The sequence below is a fragment of the Triturus cristatus genome, chromosome 10 (genome assembly GCF_964204655.1).
Source record: "Triturus cristatus chromosome 10, aTriCri1.1, whole genome shotgun sequence".
NCBI classification, from domain to species: Eukaryota; Metazoa; Chordata; class Amphibia; order Caudata; family Salamandridae; genus Triturus; species Triturus cristatus.
In genome coordinates this window covers 724870865-724891243 of record NC_140593.1, presented here as the reverse complement: position 1 = coordinate 724891243, position 20379 = coordinate 724870865, and positions in this window count along the sequence as shown.

Genomic DNA, 20379 nt, shown 5'->3' with positions numbered 1-20379 from the left:
CGGAGCCGCCGGAAGTCGACATCGAGCCAAGGCCGCCCGACGTCATAGAACCTGAGGTCGACATCGGACCGGAGCCGCCCGACGTCGACACCGAGCCAAGACTGCCCGACGTCATCGAATCGGAGGTCGAGATCGAACCGAGGCCGCCGCCATCGACCTGGAACCGCCTACCGGCGTCGTCGAGAACTGACATTGCGCCGAGGCCGCCGACATCGAACCGGAACCGCCTCACGGCGTCGACACGACTCCAGCGGCGTCGGAGTTTCAGAAAAAGGGCAGTAAGTGGAGTAGAGGGCGCCTAAGGCCCTGTGGAGACCTGAGAGACAACTCTAAGGGGCTAGGGAGGTGCTGGAACCAGCTTGACTGTGCCAGGGGTGAGCTGAGACTAATTCAGTGGGGTTGTGTAGAGTGGGAGAGCTAGATCTCTAGAATCCCCCCTTAATCTACCTCAGTTTAGGCCTCAGCCTTGTCCAAGCCAGGGAGTAGACACCCTCAAGCCATCCACCTAACCACAAGCTGTGCCTGGGCCAAATCAGCCCATAATAATCTAAATGTGATCTGATTCTATAAGTGTCACTGTCAGCTTTTAATTATTTATTGAGAGCACTGTATTTATTGTATTTAACCTATTTATTGCTTCGCTGTATTTATTGTTCCACAGTATTTATTGACGTACAATATTTATTGGTTTGCAGTATTTATTGCCTCAGAATATTTAATTGCCTGTCTGTATTGCACTCGTATTTATGCCTTAATTATTTATGAACACCCCTATTTATTGAATCATTAAGACAGTATTTATTTGACCTGCACTATTTAAAAAGCCTTGTATATTGTGATTGTGTTATAATTTATCTAATCAGCAACTAAGAGAAAAAGAAGATAAAGAGATATTTTCATAATTTTTACGGTGTAGAGTCGTTTTTGGAACGGATGCACGCATGGTTATTGTATGGGTATGACGTATGCTTAGCACGGTGCCTGATTCCTGACCACTCGAGCCAAGCTACCACAGTGTGTTCGGAAGAACTCATGACCACCCTTCTGGTGTGGGAGTGTGTTTTTCCAACAGCCAGAGTATGAGTCTAAGACCTTAGCTATTAGGCCAGAGTAAGAGTTACGACCTTAACCATTAGGCCAGAGTACGAGTCAAAGACCTTAGCTATTAGGCCAGAGTAAGAGTTAAAACCTTAGCTATTATGCCAGAGTAAGAGTTAAGACCTTAACCTTTAGGCCAGAGTACGATTCTAAGACCTTAGCTATTAGGCCAGAGTAAGAGTTAAGACCTTAACCAGTAGGGCAGAGTAAGAGTTAAAACCTTAATCATTAGGCCAGAGCACGAGTCTAAGACCTTAGCTATTAGGCCAGAGTAAGAGTTAAGACCTTAACCATTAGGGCAGAGTACGAGTCTAAGACCTTAGCTATTAGGCCAGAGTAAGAGTTAAGACCTTAGCTATTAGGCCAGAGTAAGAGTTAAGACCTTAACCATTAGGCCATAGTACGAGTCTAAGACCTTAACTATTAGGCCAGAGTAAGAGTCTAAGACCTTAGCTATTAGCCCAGAGTAAGAGTTAAGACCTTAATCATTAGGCCAGTCTAAGAGTTAAGACCTTAACCAGTAGGCCATAGTACGAGTCTAAGACCTTAGCTATTAGGCCAGAGTAAGAGTTAAGATCTTAACCATTAGGCCAGAGTACGAGTCTAAGACCTTCGCTATTAGGCCAGAGTAAGAGTTAAGACCTTAGCTATTAGGCCAGAGTAAGAGTTAAGACCTTAACCATTAGGCCAGAGTACGAGTCTAAGACCTTAGCTATTAGGCCAGAGTACAAGTCTAAGACCTTAGCTATTAGGCCAGAGTATGAGTCTAAGACCTTAGCTATTAGGCCAGAGTAAGAGTTAAGACCTTAACCATTAGGCCAGACTAAGAGTTAAGACCTTAACCTGTAGGCCATAGTACAAGTCTAAGACCTTAGCTATTAGGCCAGACTAAAAGTTAAGACCTTAGCTATTAGGCCAGAGTAGGAGTTAAGACCTTAACCATTAGGCCAGAGTACGAGCCGAAGACCTTAGCTATTAGGCCAGAGTAAGAGTTAAGACCTTAACCAGTAGGCCATAGTACGAGTCTAAGACCTTAGCTATTAGGCCAGAGTAAGAGTTAAGACCTTAACCATTAGGCCAGAGTACGAGTTAAGACCTTAACCATTAGGCCAGAGTACGAGTCTAAGACCGTAGCTATTAGGCCAGAGTAAGAGTTAAAACCTTAGCTATTAGGCCAGAGTAAGAGTCTAAGACCTTAGCTATTAGGCTAGAGTAAAAGTTAAGACCTTAACCATTAGGCCAGAGTAAGAGTTAAGACCTTAGCTATTAGGCCAGAGTAAGAGTTAAGACCTTAACCATTAGGCCAGAGTATGAGTCTAAGACCTTAGCTAGTAGGCCAGAGTAAGAGTTAAGACCTTAACCATTAGGCCAGAGTACGAGTCTAAGACCTTAGCTATTAGGCCAGAGTAAGAGTTAAGACCTTAACCATTAGGGCAGAGTACGAGTCTAAGACCTTAGCTATTAGGCCAGAGTATGAGTCTAAGACCTTAGCTATTAGGCCAGAGTAAGAGTTAAGACCTTAACCATTAGTCCAGAGTACGAGTCAAAGACCTTAGCTATTAGGCCAGAGTAAGAGTTAAGACCTTAACCATTAGGCCAGAGTACGAGTCTAAGACCTTAGCTATTAGGCCAGAGTAAGAGTTAAGACCTTAACCATTAGGGCAGAGTAAGAGTTAAGACCTTAGCTATTAGGCCAGAGTAAGAGTTAAGACCTTAACCATTAGGCCAGAGTATGAGTCTAAGACCTTAGCTAGTAGGCCAGAGTAAGAGTTAAGACCTTACCCATTAGGCCAGAGTACGAGACTAAGACCTTAGCTATTAGGCCAGAGTAAGAGTTAAGACCTTAACCATTAGGGCAGAGTACGAGTCTAAGACCTTAGCTATTAGGCCAGAGTATGAGTCTAAGACCTTAGCTATTAGGCCAGAGTAAGAGTTAAGACCTTAACCATTAGTCCAGAGTACGAGTCAAAGACCTTAGCTATTAGGCCAGAGTAAGAGTTAAGACCTTAGCTATTAGGCCAGAGTAAGAGTTAAGACCTTAACCTTTAGGCCAGAGTACGATTCTAAGACCTTAGCTATTAGGCCAGAGTAAGAGTTAAGACCTTAACCATTAGGCCAGGGTACGAGTCTAAGACCTTAACCATTAGGCCAGGGTACGAGTCTAAGACCTTAGCTATTAGGCCAGAGTAAGAGTTAAGACCTTAACCAGTAGGGCAGAGTAAGAGTTAAAACCTTAATCATTAGGCCAGAGCACGAGTCTAAGACCTTAGCTATTAGGCCAGAGTACGAGTCTAAGACCTTAGCTATTAGGCCAGAGTAAGAGTTAAGACCTTAGCTATTAGGCCAGAGTAAGAGTTAAGACCTTAGCTATTAGGCCAGAGTAAGAGTTAAGACCTTAACCATTAGGCCAGAGTACGAGTCCAAGACCTTAGCTATTAGGCCAGAGTACAAGTCTAAGACCTTAATTATTAGGCCAGAGTACGAGTCTAAGACCTTAGCTATTAGGCCAGAGTAAGAGTTAAGACCTTAACCATTAGGCCAGACTAAGAGTTAAGACCTTAACCTGTAGGCCATAGTACAAGTCTAAGACCTTAGCTATTAGGCCAGACTAAAAGTTAAGACCTTAGCTCTTAGGCCAGAGTAGGAGTTAAGACCATAACCATTAGGCCATAGTACGAGTCTAAGACCTTAGCTATTAGGCCAGAGTAAGAGTTAAGACCTTAACCCGTAGGCCAGAGTAAGAGTTAAGACCTTAACCATTAGGCCAGAGTACGAGCCGAAGACCTTAGCTATTAGGCCAGAGTAAGAGATAAGACCTTAACCAGTAGGCCAGAGTAAGAGTTAAGACCTTAACCATTAGGCCAGAGTACGAGTCTAAGACCTTAGCTATTAGGCCAGAGTAAGAGTTAAGACCTTAGCTATTAGGCCAGAGTAAGAGTCTAAGACCTTAGCTATTAGCCCAGAGTAAGAGTTAAGACCTTAACCATTAGGCCAGACTAAGAGTTAAGACATTAACCATTAGGCCATAGTACGAGTCTAAGACCTTAGATATTAGGCCAGAGTAAGAGTTAAGACTTTAACCAGTAGTCCAGAGTAAGAGTTAAGACCTTAACCTGTAGGCCATAGTACTAGTCTGAGACCTTAGCTATTAGGCCAGAGTAAGAGTTAAGACCTTAACCAGCAGGCCAGAGTAAGAGTAAAGACCTTAACCAGTAGGCCAGAGTAAGAGTTAAGACCTTAACCATTAAGCCAGAGTACGAGTCTAAGACCTTAGCTATTAGGCCAGAGTAAGAGTTAAGACCTTAACCATTAGGTCAGAGTAAGATTTAAGACCTTAGCTATTAGGCCAGACTAAAAGATAAGACCTTAGCTAGTAGGCCAGAGTAAGAGTTAAAACCTTAGCTATTAGGCCAGAGTAAGAGTTAAGACCTTAACCATTAGGTCAGAGTAAGATTTAAGACCTTAGCTATTAGGCCAGACTAAAAGATAAGACCTTAGCTATTAGGCCAGAGTAAGAGTTAAGACCTTAACCTGTAGGCCATAGTACGAGTCTAAGACCTTAGCTATTATGCCAGAGTAAGAGTTAAGACCTTAGCTATTATGCCAGAGTAAGGGTTAAGACCTTAACCAGTAGGCCAGAGTAAGAGTTACGACCTTAACCATTAGGCGAGAGTATGAGTCTAAGACCTTAGCTATTAGGCCAGAGTAAGAGTTAAGACCTTAACCATTAGGCCAGAGTACGAGTCTACGACCTTAGCTATTAGGCCAGAGTAAGAGTTAAGACCTTAACCATTAGGCCAGAGTACGAGTCTAAGACCTTAGCTATCAGGCCAGAGTACGAGTCTAAGACCTTAGCTATTAGGCCAGAGTAAGAGTTAAGACCTTAACCATTAGGCCAGACTATGAATTTAAGACCTTAACCATTAGGCCAGAGTACGAGTCTAAGACCTTAGCTATTAGGCCAGAGTAAGAGTTAAGACCTTAACCTTTAGGCCAGAGTACGAGTCTAAGGCCTTAGCTATTAGGCCAGAGTAAGAGTTAAGACCTTAGCTATTAGGCCAGAGTAAGAGTTATACCTTAACCTTTAGGCCAGAGTACGAGTCTAAGGCCTTAGCTATTAGGCCAGAGTAAGAGTTAAGACCTTAAACATTAGGCCATAGTACGAGTCTAAGACCATAGCTATTAGGCCAGAGTAAGAGTTAAGACCTTAGCTATTAGGCCAGAGTAAGAGTTAAGACCTTAGCTATTAGGCCAGAGTAAGAGTTAAGACCTTAACCAGTAGGCCAGAGTAAGAGTTAAGACCTTAACCAGTAGGCCGGAGTACGAGTCTAAGACCTTAGCTATTAGGCCAGAGTAAGAGTTAAGACCTTAACCAGTAGGCCAGAGTAAGAGTTAAGACCTTAACCATTAGACCAAAGTACGAGTCTAAGACCTTAGCTATTAGGCCAGAGTAAGTGTTAAGACCTTAACCATTAGGGCAAAGTACGAGTCTAAGACCTTAGCTATTAGGCCAGAGTAAGAGTTAAGACCTTAGCTATTAGGCCAGAGTAAGAGTTAAGACCTTAACCATTAGACCATAGTACGAGTCTAAGACCTTAGCTATTAGGCCAGAGTAAGAGTTAAGACTTAAACCAGTAGGCCAGAGTAAGAGTTAAGACCTTAACCTGTAGGTCATAGTACGAGTCTAAGACCTTAGCTATCAGGCCAGAGTACGAGTCTAAGACCTTAGCTATTAGGCCAGAGTAAGAGTTAAGACCTTAACCATTAGGCCAGACTATGAATTTAAGACCTTAACCATTAGGCCAGAGTACGAGTCTAAGACCTTAGCTATTAGGCCAGAGTAAGAGTTAAGACCTTAACCTTTAGGCCAGAGTACGAGTCTAAGGCCTTAGCTATTAGGCCAGAGTAAGAGTTAAGACCTTAGCTATTAGGCCAGAGTAAGAGTTATACCTTAACCTTTAGGCCAGAGTACGAGTCTAAGGCCTTAGCTATTAGGCCAGAGTAAGAGTTAAGACCTTAAACATTAGGCCATAGTACGAGTCTAAGACCATAGCTATTAGGCCAGAGTAAGAGTTAAGACCTTAGCTATTAGGCCAGAGTAAGAGTTAAGACCTTAGCTATTAGGCCAGAGTAAGAGTTAAGACCTTAACCAGTAGGCCAGAGTAAGAGTTAAGACCTTAACCAGTAGGCCGGAGTACGAGTCTAAGACCTTAGCTATTAGGCCAGAGTAAGAGTTAAGACCTTAACCAGTAGGCCAGAGTAAGAGTTAAGACCTTAACCATTAGACCATAGTACGAGTCTAAGACCTTAGCTATTAGGCCAGAGTAAGTGTTAAGACCTTAACCATTAGGGCAAAGTACGAGTCTAAGACCTTAGCTATTAGGCCAGAGTAAGAGTTAAGACCTTAGCTATTAGGCCAGAGTAAGAGTTAAGACCTTAACCATTAGACCATAGTACGAGTCTAAGACCTTAGCTATTAGGCCAGAGTAAGAGTTAAGACTTAAACCAGTAGGCCAGAGTAAGAGTTAAGACCTTAACCTGTAGGTCATAGTTCAAGTCTAAGACCTTAGCTATTAGGCCAGAGTAAGAGTTAAGACCTTAACCAGCAGGCCAGAGTAAAAGTTAAGACCTTAACCAGTAGGCCAGAGTAAGAGTTAAGACCTTAACCATTAGGCCAGAGTACGAGCCTAAGACCTTAGCTATTAGGCCAGAGTAAGACTTAAGACCTTAACCAGTAGGCCAGAGTAAGAGTTAAGACCTTAACCAGTAGGCCAGAGTAAAAGTTAAGACCTTAACCATTAGGCCAGAGTACGAGTCTAAGACCTTAGCTATTAGGCCAGAGTAAGAGTTAAGACCTTAGCTATTAGGCCAGAGTAAGAGTCTAAGACCTTAGCTATTAGCCCAGAGTAAGAGTTAAGACCTTAACCATAAGGCCAGACTAAGAGTTATGACCTTAACCAGTAGGCCGGAGTACGAGTCTAAGACCTTAGCTATTAGGCCAGAGTAAGAGTTAAGACCTTAACCAGTAGGCCAGAGTAAGAGTTAAGACCGTTACCTGTAGGCCAGAGTAAGAGTTAAGACCTTAACCATTAGGCCAGAGTACGAGTCTAAGACCTTAGCTATTAGGCCAGAGTATGAGTCTAAGAACTTAGCTATTAGGCCAGAGTAAGAGTTAAGACCTTAACCATTAGGCCAGAGTATGAGTCAAAGACCTTAGCTATTAGGCCAGAGTAAGAGTTAAGACCTTAGCTATTAGGCCAGAGTAAGAGTTAAGACCTTAACCATTAGGCCAGAGTACGAGTCTAAGACCTTAGCTAATAGGCCAGAGTTAGAATTAAGACCTTAGCTATTAGGCCAGAGTAAGAGTTAAGACCTTAACCTTTAGGCCAGAGTACGATTCTAAGACCTTAGCTATTAGGCCAGAGTAAGAGTTAAGACCTTAACCATTAGGCCAGAGTAAGAGTCTAAGACCTTAGCTATTAGGCCAGAGTAAGAGTTAAGACCTTAACCAGTAGGGCAGAGTAAGAGTTAAAACCTTATTCATTAGGCCAGAGCACGAGTCTAAGACCTTAGCTATTAGGCCAGAGTAAGAGTTAAGACCTTAACCATTAGGCCATAGTACAAGTCTAAGACCTTAGCTATTAGGCCAGAGTAAGGGTTCAGACCATAGCTATTAGACCAGAGTAAGAGTTAAGACCTTAACCAGTAGGCCAGAGTACAAGTCTAAGACCTTAGCTATTAGGCCAGACTAAGAGTTAAGACCTTAACCATTAGGCCAGTGTACGAGTCTAAGACCTTAGCTATTAGGCCAGACTAAAAGTTAAGACTTAACCCAGAAGGCCAGAGTAAGAGTTAAGACCTTAACCTGTAGGCCATAGTACAAGTCTAAGACCTTAGCTATTAGGCCAGAGTAAGAGTTAAGACCTTAACCAGCAGGCCAGAGTAAAAGTTAAGACCTTAACCAGTAGGCCAGAGTAAGAGTTAAGACCTTAACCATTAGGCTAGAGTACGAGCCTAAGACCTTAGCTATTAGGCCAGAGTAAGAGTTAAGACCTTAACCAGTAGGCCAGAGTAAGAGTTAAGACCTTAACCATTAGGCCATAGTACGAGTCTAAGACCTTAGCTATTAGGCCAGAGTAAGAGTTAAGACTTAAACCAGTAGGGCAGAGTAAGAGTTAAGACCTTAACCTGTAGGCCATAGTACAAGTCTAAGACCTTAGCTATTAGGCCAGAGTAAGAGTTAAGAGCTTAACCAGCAGGCCAGAGTAAAAGTTAAGACCTTAACCAGTAGGCCAGAGTAAGAGTTAAAACCTTAACCATTAGGCCAGAGTACGAGCCTAAGACCTTAGCTATTAGGCCAGAGTAAGACTTAAGACCTTAACCAGTAGGCCAGAGTAAGAGTTAAGACCTTAACCAGTAGGCCAGAGTAAAAGTTGAGACCTTAACCATTAGGCCAGAGTACGAGTCTAAGACCTTAGCTATTAGGCCAGAGTAAGAGTCTAAGACCTTAGCTATTAGCCCAGAGTAAGAGTTAAGACCTTAACCATAAGGCCAGACTAAGAGTTAAGACCTTAACCAGTAGGCCATAGTACGAGTTAAGACCTTAACCATTAGGCCAGAGTACGAGTCTAAGACCTTAGCTATTAGGCCAGAGTAAGAGTTAAAACCTTAGCTATTAGGCCAGAGTAAGAGTCTAAGACCTTAGCTATTAGGCCAGAGTAAAAGTTAAGACCTTAACCATTAGGCCAGAGTAAGAGTTAAGACCTTAGCTATTAGGCCAGAGTAAGAGTTAAGACCTTAACCATTAGGCCAGAGTATGAGTCTAAGACCTTAGCTAGTAGGCCAGAGTAAGAGTTAGGACCTTAACCAGTAGGCCAGAGTAAGAGTTAAGACCTTAACCTGTAGGCCATAGTACGAGTCTAAGACCTTAGCTATTATGCCAGAGTAAGAGTTAAGACCTTAGCTATTATGCCAGAGTAAGGGTTAAGACCTTAACCAGTAGGCCAGAGTAAGAGTTACGACCTTAACCATTATGCCAGAGTATGAGTCTAAGACCTTAGCTATTAGGCCAGAGTAAGAGTTAAGACCTTAACCATTAGGCCAGAGTACGAGTCTACGACCTTAGCTAGTAGGCCAGAGTAAGAGTTAAGACCTTAACCATTAGGCCAGAGTACGAGTCTAAGACCTTAGCTATCAGGCCAGAGTACGAGTCTAAGACCTTAGCTATTAGGCCAGAGTAAGAGTTAAAACCTTTACCATTAGGCCAGAGTACGAGTCTAAGACCTTAGCTTATAGGCCAGAGTAAGAGTTAAGACCTTAACTATTAGGACAGACTAAGAGTTAAGACCTTAACCATTAGGCCAGAGTACGAGTCTAAGACCTTAGCTATTAGGCCAGAGTAAGAGTTAAGACCTTAACCAGTAGGCCAGAGTAAGAGTTAAGACCTTAACCTGTAGGCCATAGTACAAGTCTAAGACCTTAGCTATTAGGCCAGAGTAAGAGTTAAGACCTTAACCAGCAGGCCAGAGTAAAAGTTAAGACCTTAACCAGTAGGCCAGAGTAAGAGTTAAAACCTTAACCATTAGGCCAGAGTACGAGCCTAAGACCTCAGCTATTAGGCCAGAGTAAGAGTTAAGACCTTAGCTATTAGGCCAGAGTAAGAGTTAAGACCTTAGCTATTAGGCCAGAGTAAGAGTTAAGACCTTAACCATTAGGCCAGAGTACGAGTCCAAGACCTTAGCTATTAGGCCAGAGTACAAGTCTAAGACCTTAGCTATCAGGCCAGAGTACGAGTCTAAGACCTTAGCTATTAGGCCAGAGTAAGAGTTAAGACCTTAACCATTAGGCCAGACTAAGAGTTAAGACCTTAACCTGTAGGCCATAGTACAAGTCTAAGACCTTAGCTATTAGGCCAGACTAAAAGTTAAGACCTTAGCTATTAGGCCAGAGTAGGAGTTAAGACCATAACCATTAGGCCATAGTACGAGTCTAAGACCTTAGCTATTAGGCCAGAGTAAGAGTTAAGACCTTAACCATTAGGCCAGAGTACGAGTCTAAGACCTTAGCTATTAGGCCAGAGTAAGAGGTAAGACTTAAACCAGTAGGCCAGAGTAAGAGTTAAGACCTTAACCTGTAGGCCATAGTACTAGTCTAAGACCTTAGTTATTGGGCCAGAGTAAGAGTTAAGACCTTAACCAGCAGGCCAGAGTAAGAGTTAAGACCTTAACCCGTAGGCCAGAGTAAGAGTTAAGACCTTAACCATTAGGCCAGAGTACGAGCCGAAGACCTTAGCTATTAGGCCAGAGTAAGAGTTAAGACCTTAACCAGTAGGCCAGAGTAAGAGTTAAGACCTTAACCATTAGGCCAGAGTACGAGTCTAAGACCTTAGCTATTAGGCCAGAGTAAGAGTTAAGACCTTAGCTATTAGGCCAGAGTAAGAGTTAAGACCTTAACCATTAGGCCAGACTAAGAGTTAAGACATTAACCATTAGGCCATAGTACGAGTCTAAGACCTTAGATATTAGGCCAGAGTAAGAGTTAAGACTTTAACCAGTAGTCCAGAGTAAGAGTTAAGACCTTAACCTGTAGGCCATAGTACTAGTCTGAGACCTTAGCTATTAGGCCAGAGTAAGAGTTAAGACCTTAACCATTAGGCCAGAGTACGAGCCGAAGACCTTAGCTATTAGGCCAGAGTAAGAGTTAAGACCTTAACCAGTAGGCCAGAGTAAGAGTTAAGACCTTAACCATTAGGCCAGAGTACGAGTCTAAGACCTTAGCTATTAGGCCAGAGTAAGAGTTAAGACCTTAGCTATTAGGCCAGAGTAAGAGTTAAGACCTTAACCATTAGGCCAGACTAAGAGTTAAGACATTAACCATTAGGCCATAGTACGAGTCTAAGACCTTAGATATTAGGCCAGAGTAAGAGTTAAGACTTTAACCAGTAGTCCAGAGTAAGAGTTAAGACCTTAACCTGTAGGCCATAGTACTAGTCTGAGACCTTAGCTATTAGGCCAGAGTAAGAGTTAAGACCTTAACCAGCAGGCCAGAGTAAGAGTAAAGACCTTAACCAGTAGGCCAGAGTAAGAGTTAAGACCTTAACCATTAAGCCAGAGTACGAGTCTAAGACCTAAGCTATTAGGCCAGAGTAAGAGTTAAGACCTTAACCATTAGGTCAGAGTAAGATTTAAGACCTTAGCTATTAGGCCAGACTAAAAGATAAGACCTTAGCTAGTAGGCCAGAGTAAGAGTTAAGACCTTAACCATTAGGCCATAGTACGAGTCTAAGACCTTAGCTATTAGGCCAGAGTAAGAGTTAAGACTTAACTCTTACTCTGGCCTACTGGTTAAGGTCTTAACTTTTACTCTGGCCTGCTGGTTAAGGTCTTAACTCTTACTCTGGCCTACTGGTTTAAGACCTTAACCTGTAGGTCATAGTACAAGTCTAAGACCTTAGCTATTAGGCCAGAGTAAGAGTTAAGACCTTAACCAGCAGGCCAGAGTAAAAGTTAAGACCTTAACCAGTAGGCCAGAGTAAGAGTTAAGACCTTAACCATTAGGCCAGAGTACGAGCCTAAGACCTTAGCTATTAGGCCAGAGTAAGACTTAAGACCTTAACCAGTAGGCCAGAGTAAGAGTTAAGACCTTAACCAGTAGGCCAGAGTAAAAGTTAGGACCTTAACCATTAGGCCAGAGTACGAGTCTAAGACCTTAGCTATTAGGCCAGAGTAAGAGTTAAGACCTTAGCTATTAGGCCAGAGTAAGAGTCTAAGACCTTAGCTATTAGCCCAGAGTAAGAGTTAAGACCGTAACCATTAGGCCAGAGTACGAGTCTAAGACCTTAGCTATTAGGCCAGAGTATGAGTCTAAGAACTTAGCTATTAGGCCAGAGTAAGAGTTAAGACCTTAACCATTAGGCCAGAGTATGAGTCAAAGACCTTAGCTATTAGGCCAGAGTAAGAGTTAAGACCTTAGCTATTAGGCCAGAGTAAGAGTTAAGACCTTAACCATTAGGCCAGAGTATGAGTCTAAGACCTTAGCCAATATGCCAGAGTAAGAATTAAGACCTTAGCTATTAGGCCAGAGTAAGAGTTAAGACCTTAACCTTTAGGCCAGAGTACGATTCTAAGACCTTAGCTATTAGGCCAGAGTAAGAGTTAAGACCTTAACCATTAGGCCAGAGTAAGAGTCTAAGACCTTAGCTATTAGGCCAGAGTAAGAGTTAAGACCTTAACCAGTAGGGCAGAGTAAGAGTTAAAACCTTAACCATTAGGCCAGAGTACGATTCTAAGACCTTAGCTATTAGGCCAGAGTAAGAGTTAAGACCTTAACCATTAGGCCAGAGTAAGAGTCTAAGACCTTAGCTATTAGGCCAGAGTAAGAGTTAAGACCTTAACCAGTAGGGCAGAGTAAGAGTTAAAACCTTAACCATTAGGTCAGAGTACGAGTCTAAGACCTTAGCTATTAGGCCAGAGTAAGAGTTAAGACCTTAGCTATTAGGCCAGAGTAAGAGTTAAGACCTTAACCATTAGGCCATAGTACAAGTCTAAGACCTTAGCTATTAGGCCAGAGTAAGGGTTAAGACCATAGCTATTAGACAAGAGTAAGAGTTAAGACCTTAACCAGTAGGCCAGAGTACAAGTCTAAGACCTTAGCTATTAGGCCAGAGTAAGAGTTAAGACCTTAACCACTAGGCCAGAGTACGAGTCTAAGACCTTAGCTATCAGGCCAGAGTACGAGTCTAAGACCTTAGCTATTAGGCCAGTGTAAGAGTTAAAACCTTAACCATTAGGCCAGAGTATGAGTCTAAGGCCTTAGCTATTAGGCCAGAGTAAGAGTTAAGACCTTAACCATTAGGCCATAGTACGAGTCTAAGACCTTAGCTATTAGGCCAGACTAAAAGTTAAGACCTTAGCTATTAGGCCAGAGTAAGAGTTAAAACCTTTACCATTAGGCCATAGTACGAGTCTAAGACCTTAGCTATTAGGCCAGAGTAAGAGTTAAGACTTAACCCAGAAGGCCAGAGTAAGAGTTAAGACCTTAACCTGTAGGCCATAGTACAAGTCTAAGACATTAGCTATTAGGCCAGAGTAAGAGTTAAGACCTTAACCAGCAGGCCAGAGTAAAAGTTAAGACCTTAACCAGTAGGCCAGAGTAAGAGTTAAGACCTTAACCATTAGGCTAGAGTACGAGTCTAAGACCTTAGCTATTAGGCCAGAGTAAGAGTTAAGACCTTAACCAGTAGGCCAGAGTAAGAGTTAAGACCTTAACCTGTAGGCCATAGTACAAGTCTAAGACCTTAGCTATTAGGCCAGAGTAAGAGTTAAGACCTTAACCAGCAGGCCAGAGTAAAAGTTAAGACCTTAACCAGTAGGCCAGAGTAAGAGTTAAAACCTTAACTATTAGGCCAGAGTACGAGCCTAAGACCTTAGCTATTAGGCCAGAGAAAGACTTAAGACATTAACCAGTAGGCCAGAGTAAGAGTTAAGACCTTAGCTATTAGGCCAGAGTAAGAGTCTAAGACCTTAGCTATTAGCCCAGAGTAAGAGTTAAGACCTTAACCATAAGGCCAGACTAAGAGTTAAGACCTTAACCAGTAGGCCATAGTACGAGTCTAAGACCTTAGCTATTAGGCCAGAGTAAGAGTTAAGACCTTAACCATTAGGCCAGAGTACGAGTTAAGACCTTAACCATTAGGCCAGAGTACGAGTCTAAGACCTTAGCTATTAGGCCAGAGTAAGAGTTAAAACCTTAGCTATTAGGCCAGAGTAAGAGTCTAAGACCTTAGCTATTAGGCCAGAGTAAAAGTTAAGACCTTAACCATTAGGCCAGAGTAAGAGTTAAGACCTTAGCTATTAGGCCAGAGTAAGAGTTAAGACCTTAACCATTAGGCCAGAGTATGAGTCTAAGACCTTAGCTAGTAGGCCAGAGTAAGAGTTAAGACCTTAACCAGTAGGCCAGAGTAAGAGTTAAGACCTTAACCTGTAGGCCATAGTACGAGTCTAAGACCTTAGCTATTATGCCAGAGTAAGAGTTAAGACCTTAGCTATTATGCCAGAGTAAGGGTTAAGACCTTAACCAGTAGGCCAGAGTAAGAGTTACGACCTTAACCATTATGCCAGAGTATGAGTCTAAGACCTTAGCTATTAGGCCAGGGTAAGAGTTAAGACCTTAACCATTAGGCCAGAGTACGAGTCTACGACCTTAGCTATTAGGCCAGAGTAAGAGTTAAGACCTTAACCATTAGGCCAGAGTACGAGTCTAAGACCTTAGCTATCAGGCCAGAGTACGAGTCTAAGACCTTAGCTATTAAGCCAGAGTAAGAGTTAAAACCTTAACCATTAGGCCAGAGTACGAGTCTAAGACCTTAGCTAATAGGCCAGAGTAAGAGTTAACCATTAGGCCAGAGTACGAGTCTAAGACCTTAGATATTAGGCCAGAGTAAGAGTTAAGACCTTAACCATTAAGCCAGAGTACGAGTCTAAGACCTTAGCTATTAGTTCAGAGTAAGTGTTAAGACCTTAACAGGTAGGCCAGAGTAAGAGTTAATATCTTAACCATTAGGCCAGAGTACGAGTCTAAGACCTTAGCTATTAGGCCAGAGTAAGAGTTAAGACCTTAACCATTAGGCCAGAGTAAGAGTCTAAGACCTTAGCTATTAGGCCAAAGTAAAAGTTAAGACCTTAGCTATTAGGCCAGAGTAAGAGTTAAGACCTTAACCATTAGGCCAGACTATGAATTTAAGACCTTAGCTATTAGGCCAGAGTAAGAGTTAAGACCTTAACCATTAGGCCAGAGTACGAGTCTAAGACCTTAGCTATTAGGCCAGAGTAAGAGTTAAGACCTTAGCTATTAGGCCAGAGTAAGAGTTAAGACCTTAACCTTTAGGCCAGAGTACGAGTCTAAGGCCTTAGCTATTAGGCCAGAGTAAGAGTTAAGACCTTAGCTATTAGGCCAGAGTAAGAGTTAAGACCTTAGCTATTAGGCCAGAGTAAGAGTTATACCTTAACCTTTAGGCCAGAGTACGAGTCTAAGGCCTTAGCTATTAGGCCAGAGTAAGAGTTAAGACCTTAACCATTAGGCCATAGTACGAGTCTAAGACCTTAGCTATTAGGCCAGAGTAAGAGTTAAGACCTTAGCTATTAGGCCAGAGTAAGAGTTAAGACCTTAGCTATGAGGCCAGAATAAAAGTTAAGACCTTAACCAGTAGGCCGGAGTACGCGTCTAAGACCTTAGCTATTAGGCCAGAGTAAGAGTTAAGACCTTTACCTGTAGGCCAGAGTAAGAGTTAAGACCTTAGCTATTAGGCCAGAGTAAGAGTTAAGACCTTAACCATTAGGCCAGAGTATGAGTCTAAGACCTTAGCCAATATGCCAGAGTAAGAATTAAGACCTTAGCTATTAGGCCAGAGTAAGAGTTAAGACCTTAACCAGTAGGCCAGAGTACAAGTCTAAGACCTTAGCTATTAGGCCAGACTAAGAGTTAAGACCTTAACCATTAGGCCAGTGTACGAGTCTAAGACCTTAGCTATTAGGCCAGACTAAAAGTTAAGACCTTAGCTATTAGGCCAGAGTAAGAGTTAAGACTTAACCCAGAAGGCCAGAGTAAGAGTTAAGACCTTAACCTGTAGGCCATAGTACAAGTCTAAGACATTAGCTATTAGGCCAGAGTAAGAGTTAAGACCTTAACCAGCAGGCCAGAGTAAAAGTTAAGACCTTAACCAGTAGGCCAGAGTAAGAGTTAAGACCTTAACCATTCGGCTAGAGTACGAGTCTAAGACCTTAGCTATTAGGCCAGAGTAAGAGTTAAGACCTTAACCAGTAGGCCAGAGTAAGAGTTAAGACCTTAACCATTAGGCCATAGTACGAGTCTAAGACCTTAGCTATTAGGCCAGAGTAAGAGTTAAGACCTTAACCAGCAGGCCAGAGTAAAAGTTAAGACCTTAACCAGTAGGCCAGAGTAAGAGTTAAAACCTTAACCATTAGGCCAGAGTACGAGCCTAAGACCTTAGCTATTAGGCCAGAGAAAGACTTAAGACCTTAACCAGTAGGCCATAGTACGAGTCTAAGACCTTAGCTATTAGGCCAGAGTAAGAGTTAAGACCTTAACCTTTAGGCCAGAGTACGAGTTAAGACCTTAACCATTAGGCCAGAGTACGAGTCTAAGACCTTAGCTATTAGGCCAGAGTAAGAGTCTAAGACCTTAACCATTAGGCCAGAGTATGAGTCTAAGACCTTAGCTAGTAGGCCAGAGTAAGAGTTAAGACCTTAACCAGTAGGCCAGAGTAAGAGTTAAGACCTTAACCTGTAGGCCATAGTACGAGTCTAAGACCTTAGCTATTATGCCAGAGTAAGAGTTAAGACCTTAGCTATTATGCCAGAGTAAGGGTTAAGACCTTAACCAGTAGGCCAGAGTAAGAGTTACGACCTTAACCATTATGCCAGAGTATGAGTCTAAGACCTTAGCTATTAGGCCAGGGTAAGAGTTAAGACCTTAACCATTAGGCCAGAGTACGAGTCTACGACCTTAGCTATTAGGCCAGAGTAAGAGTTAAGACCTTAACCATTAGGCCAGAGTACGAGTCTAAGACCTTAGCTATCAGGCCAGAGTAAGAGTTAAGACCTTAACCATTAGGCCAGACTATGAATGTAAGACCTTAGCTATTAGGCCAGAGTAAGAGTTAAGACCTTAGCTATTAGGCCAGAGTAAGAGTTAAGACCTTAACCATTAGGGCAGAGTACGAGTCAAAGACCTTAGCTATTAGGCCAGAGTAAGAATTAAGACCTTAGCTATTAGGCCAAAGTAAAAGTTAAGACCTTAGCTATTAGGCCAGAGTAAGAGTTAAGACCTTAACCATTAGGGCAGAGTACGAGTTTAAGACCTTAGCTATTAGGCCAGAGTATGAGTCTAAGACCTTAGCTATTAGGCCAGTGTAAGAGTTAAGACCTTAACCATTAGGCCGGAGTACGAGTCTAAGACCTTAGCTATTAGGCCAGAGTAAGAGTTAAGACCTTAACCAGTAGGCCAGAGTAAGAGTTAAGACCTTAACCATTAGGCCAGACTATGAATTTAAGACCTTAGCTATTAGGCCAGAGTAAGAGTTAAGACCTTAACCATTAGGCCAGACTATGAATTTAAGACCTTAGCTATTAGGCCAGAGTAAGAGTTAAGACCTTAGCTATTAGGCCAGAGTAAGAGTTAAGACCTTAACCTTTAGGCCAGAGTACGAGTCTAAGGCCTTAGCTATTAGGCCAGAGTAAGAGTTAAGACCTTAGCTATTAGGCCAGAGTAAGAGTTAAGACCTTAGCTATTAGGCCAGAGTAAGAGTTATACCTTAACCTTTAGGCCAGAGTACGAGTCTAAGACCTTAGCTATTAGGCCAGAGTAAGAGTTAAGACCTTAGCTATTAGGCCAGAGTAAGAGTTAAGACCTTAGCTATTAGGCCAGAATAAGAGTTAAGACCTTAACCAGTAGGCCGGAGTACGCGTCTAAGACCTTAGCTATTAGGCCAGAGTAAGAGTTAAGACCTTAACCAGTAGGCCAGAGTAAGAGTTAAGACCTTTACCTGTAGGCCAGAGTAAGAGTTCAGACCTTAACCATTAGGCCAGAGTACGAGTCTAAGACCTTAGCTATTAGGCCAGAGTATGAGTCTAAGACCTTAGCTATTAGGCCAGAGTAAGAGTTAAGACCTTAACCATTAGGCCAGAGTATGAGTCAAAGACCTTAGCTATTAGGCCAGAGTAAGAATTAAGACCTTAGCTATTAGGCCAGAGTAAGAGTTAAGACCTTAACCTTTAGGCCAGAGTACGATTCTAAGACCTTAGCTATTAGGCCAGAGTAAGAGTTAAGACCTTAACCATTAGGCCAGAGTAAGAGTCTAAGACCTTAGCGATTAGGCCAGAGTAAGAGTTAAGACCTTAACCAGTAGGGCAGAGTTAGAGTTAAAACCTTAATCATTAGGTCAGAGCACGAGTCTAAGACCTTAGCTATTAGGCCAGAGTAAGAGTTAAGACCTTAACCATTAGGGCAAAGTACGAGTCTAAGACCTTAGCTATTAGGCCAGAGTAAGAGTTAAGACCTTAGCTATTAGGCCAGAGTAAGAGTTAAGACCTTAACCATTAGATCATAGTACGAGTCTAAGACCTTAGCTATTAGGCCAGAGTAGGAGTTAAGACTTAAACCAGTAGGCCAGAGTACAAGTCTAAGACGTTAGCTATTAGGCCAGACTAAGAGTTAAGACCTTAACCATTAGGCCAGAGTACGAGTCTAAGACCTTAGCTATTAGGCCAGACTAAAAATTATGACCTTAGCTATTAGGCCAGAGTAAGAGTTAAGACCTTAACCATTAGGCCATAGTACGAGTCTAAGACCTTAGCTATTAGGCCAGAGTAAGAGTTAAGACTTAAACCAGTAGGCCAGAGTAAGAGTTAAGACCTTAACCTGTAGGTCATAGTACAAGTCTAAGACCTTAGCTATTAGGCCAGAGTAAGAGTTGAGACCTTAACCAGTAGGCCAGAGTAAAAGATAAGACCTTAACCATTAGGCCAGAGTACGAGCCTAAGTCCTTGGCTATTAGGCCAGAGTAAGACTTTAGACCTTAACCAGTAGGCCAGAGTACGAGTCTAAGACCTTAGCTATTAGGCCAGAGTAAGAGTTAAGACCTTAGCTATTAGGCCAGAGTAAGAGTCTAAGACCTTAGCTATTAGCCCAGAGTAAGAGTTAAGACCTTAACCATAAGGCCAGACTAAGAGTTATGACCTTAACCAGTAGGCCGGAGTACGAGTCTAAGACCTTAGCTATTAGGCCAGAGTAAGAGTTAAGACCTTAACCAGTAGGCCAGAGTAAGAGTTAAGACCTTTACCTGTAGGCCAGAGTAAGAGTTAAGACCTTAACCATTAGGCCAGAGTACGAGTCTAAGACCTTAGCTATTAGGCCAGAGTATGAGTTAAGACCTTAACCTTTAGGCCAGAGTACGATTCTAAGACCTTAGCTATTAGGCCAGAGTAAGAGTTAAGACCTTAACCATTAGGCCAGAGTAAGAGTCTAAGACCTTAGCTATTAGGCCAGAGTACGATTCTAAGACCTTAGCTATTAGGCCAGAGTACGAGTCTAAGACCTTAGCTATTAGGCCAGAGTAAGAGTTAAGACCTTAACCTTTAGGCCAGAGTACAATTCTAAGACCTTAGCTATTAGGCCAGAGTAAGAGTTAAGACCTTAACCATTAGGCCAGCGTAAGAGTCTTAGACCTTAGCTATTAGGCCAGAGTAAGAGTTAAGACCTTAACCAGTAGGGCAGAGTAAGAGTTAAAACCTTAATCATTAGGCCAGAGCACGAGTCTAAGACCTTAGCTATTAGGCCAGAGTAAGAGTTAAGACCTTAACCATTAGGTCAGAGTACGAGTCTAAGACCTTAGCTATTAGGCCAGAGTAAGAGTTAAGACTTAACCCAGAAGGCCAGAGTAAGAGTTAAGACCTTAACCTGTAGGCCATAGTACAAGTCTAAGACCTTAGCTATTAGGCCAGAGTAAGAGTTAAGACCTTAACCAGCAGGCCAGAGTAAAAGTTAAGACCTTAACCAGTAGGCCAGAGTAAGAGTTAAGACCTTAACCATTAGGCTAGAGTACGAGCCTAAGACCTTAGCTATTAGGCCAGAGTAAGAGTTAAGACCTTAACCAGTAGGCCAGAGTAAGAGTTAAGACCTTAACCATTAGGCCATAGTACGAGTCTAAGACCTTAGCTATTAGGCCAGAGTAAGAGTTAAGACTTAAACCAGTAGGGCAGAGTAAGAGTTAAGACCTTAACCTGTAGGCCATAGTACAAGTCTAAGACCTTAGCTATTAGGCCAGAGTAAGAGTTAAGACCTTAACCAGCAGGCCAGAGTAAAAGTTAAGACCTTAACCAGTAGGCCAGAGTAAGAGTTAAAACCTTAACCATTAGGCCAGAGTACGAGCCTAAGACCTTGGCTATTAGGCCAGAGTAAGACTTAAGACCTTAACCAGTAGGCCAGAGTAAGAGTTAAGACCTTAACCATTAGGCCAGAGTAAGAGTCTAAGACCTTAGCTATTAGGCCAAAGTAAAAGTTAAGACCTTAGCTATTAGGCCAGAGTAAGAGTTAAGACCTTAACCATTAGGGCAGAGTACAGGTTTAAGACCTTAGCTATTAGGCCAGAGTATGAGTCTAAGACCTTAGCTATTAGGCCAGTGTAAGAGTTAAGACCTTAACCATTAGGCCGGAGTACGAGTCTAAGACCTTAGCTATTAGGCCAGAGTAAGAGTTAAGACCTTA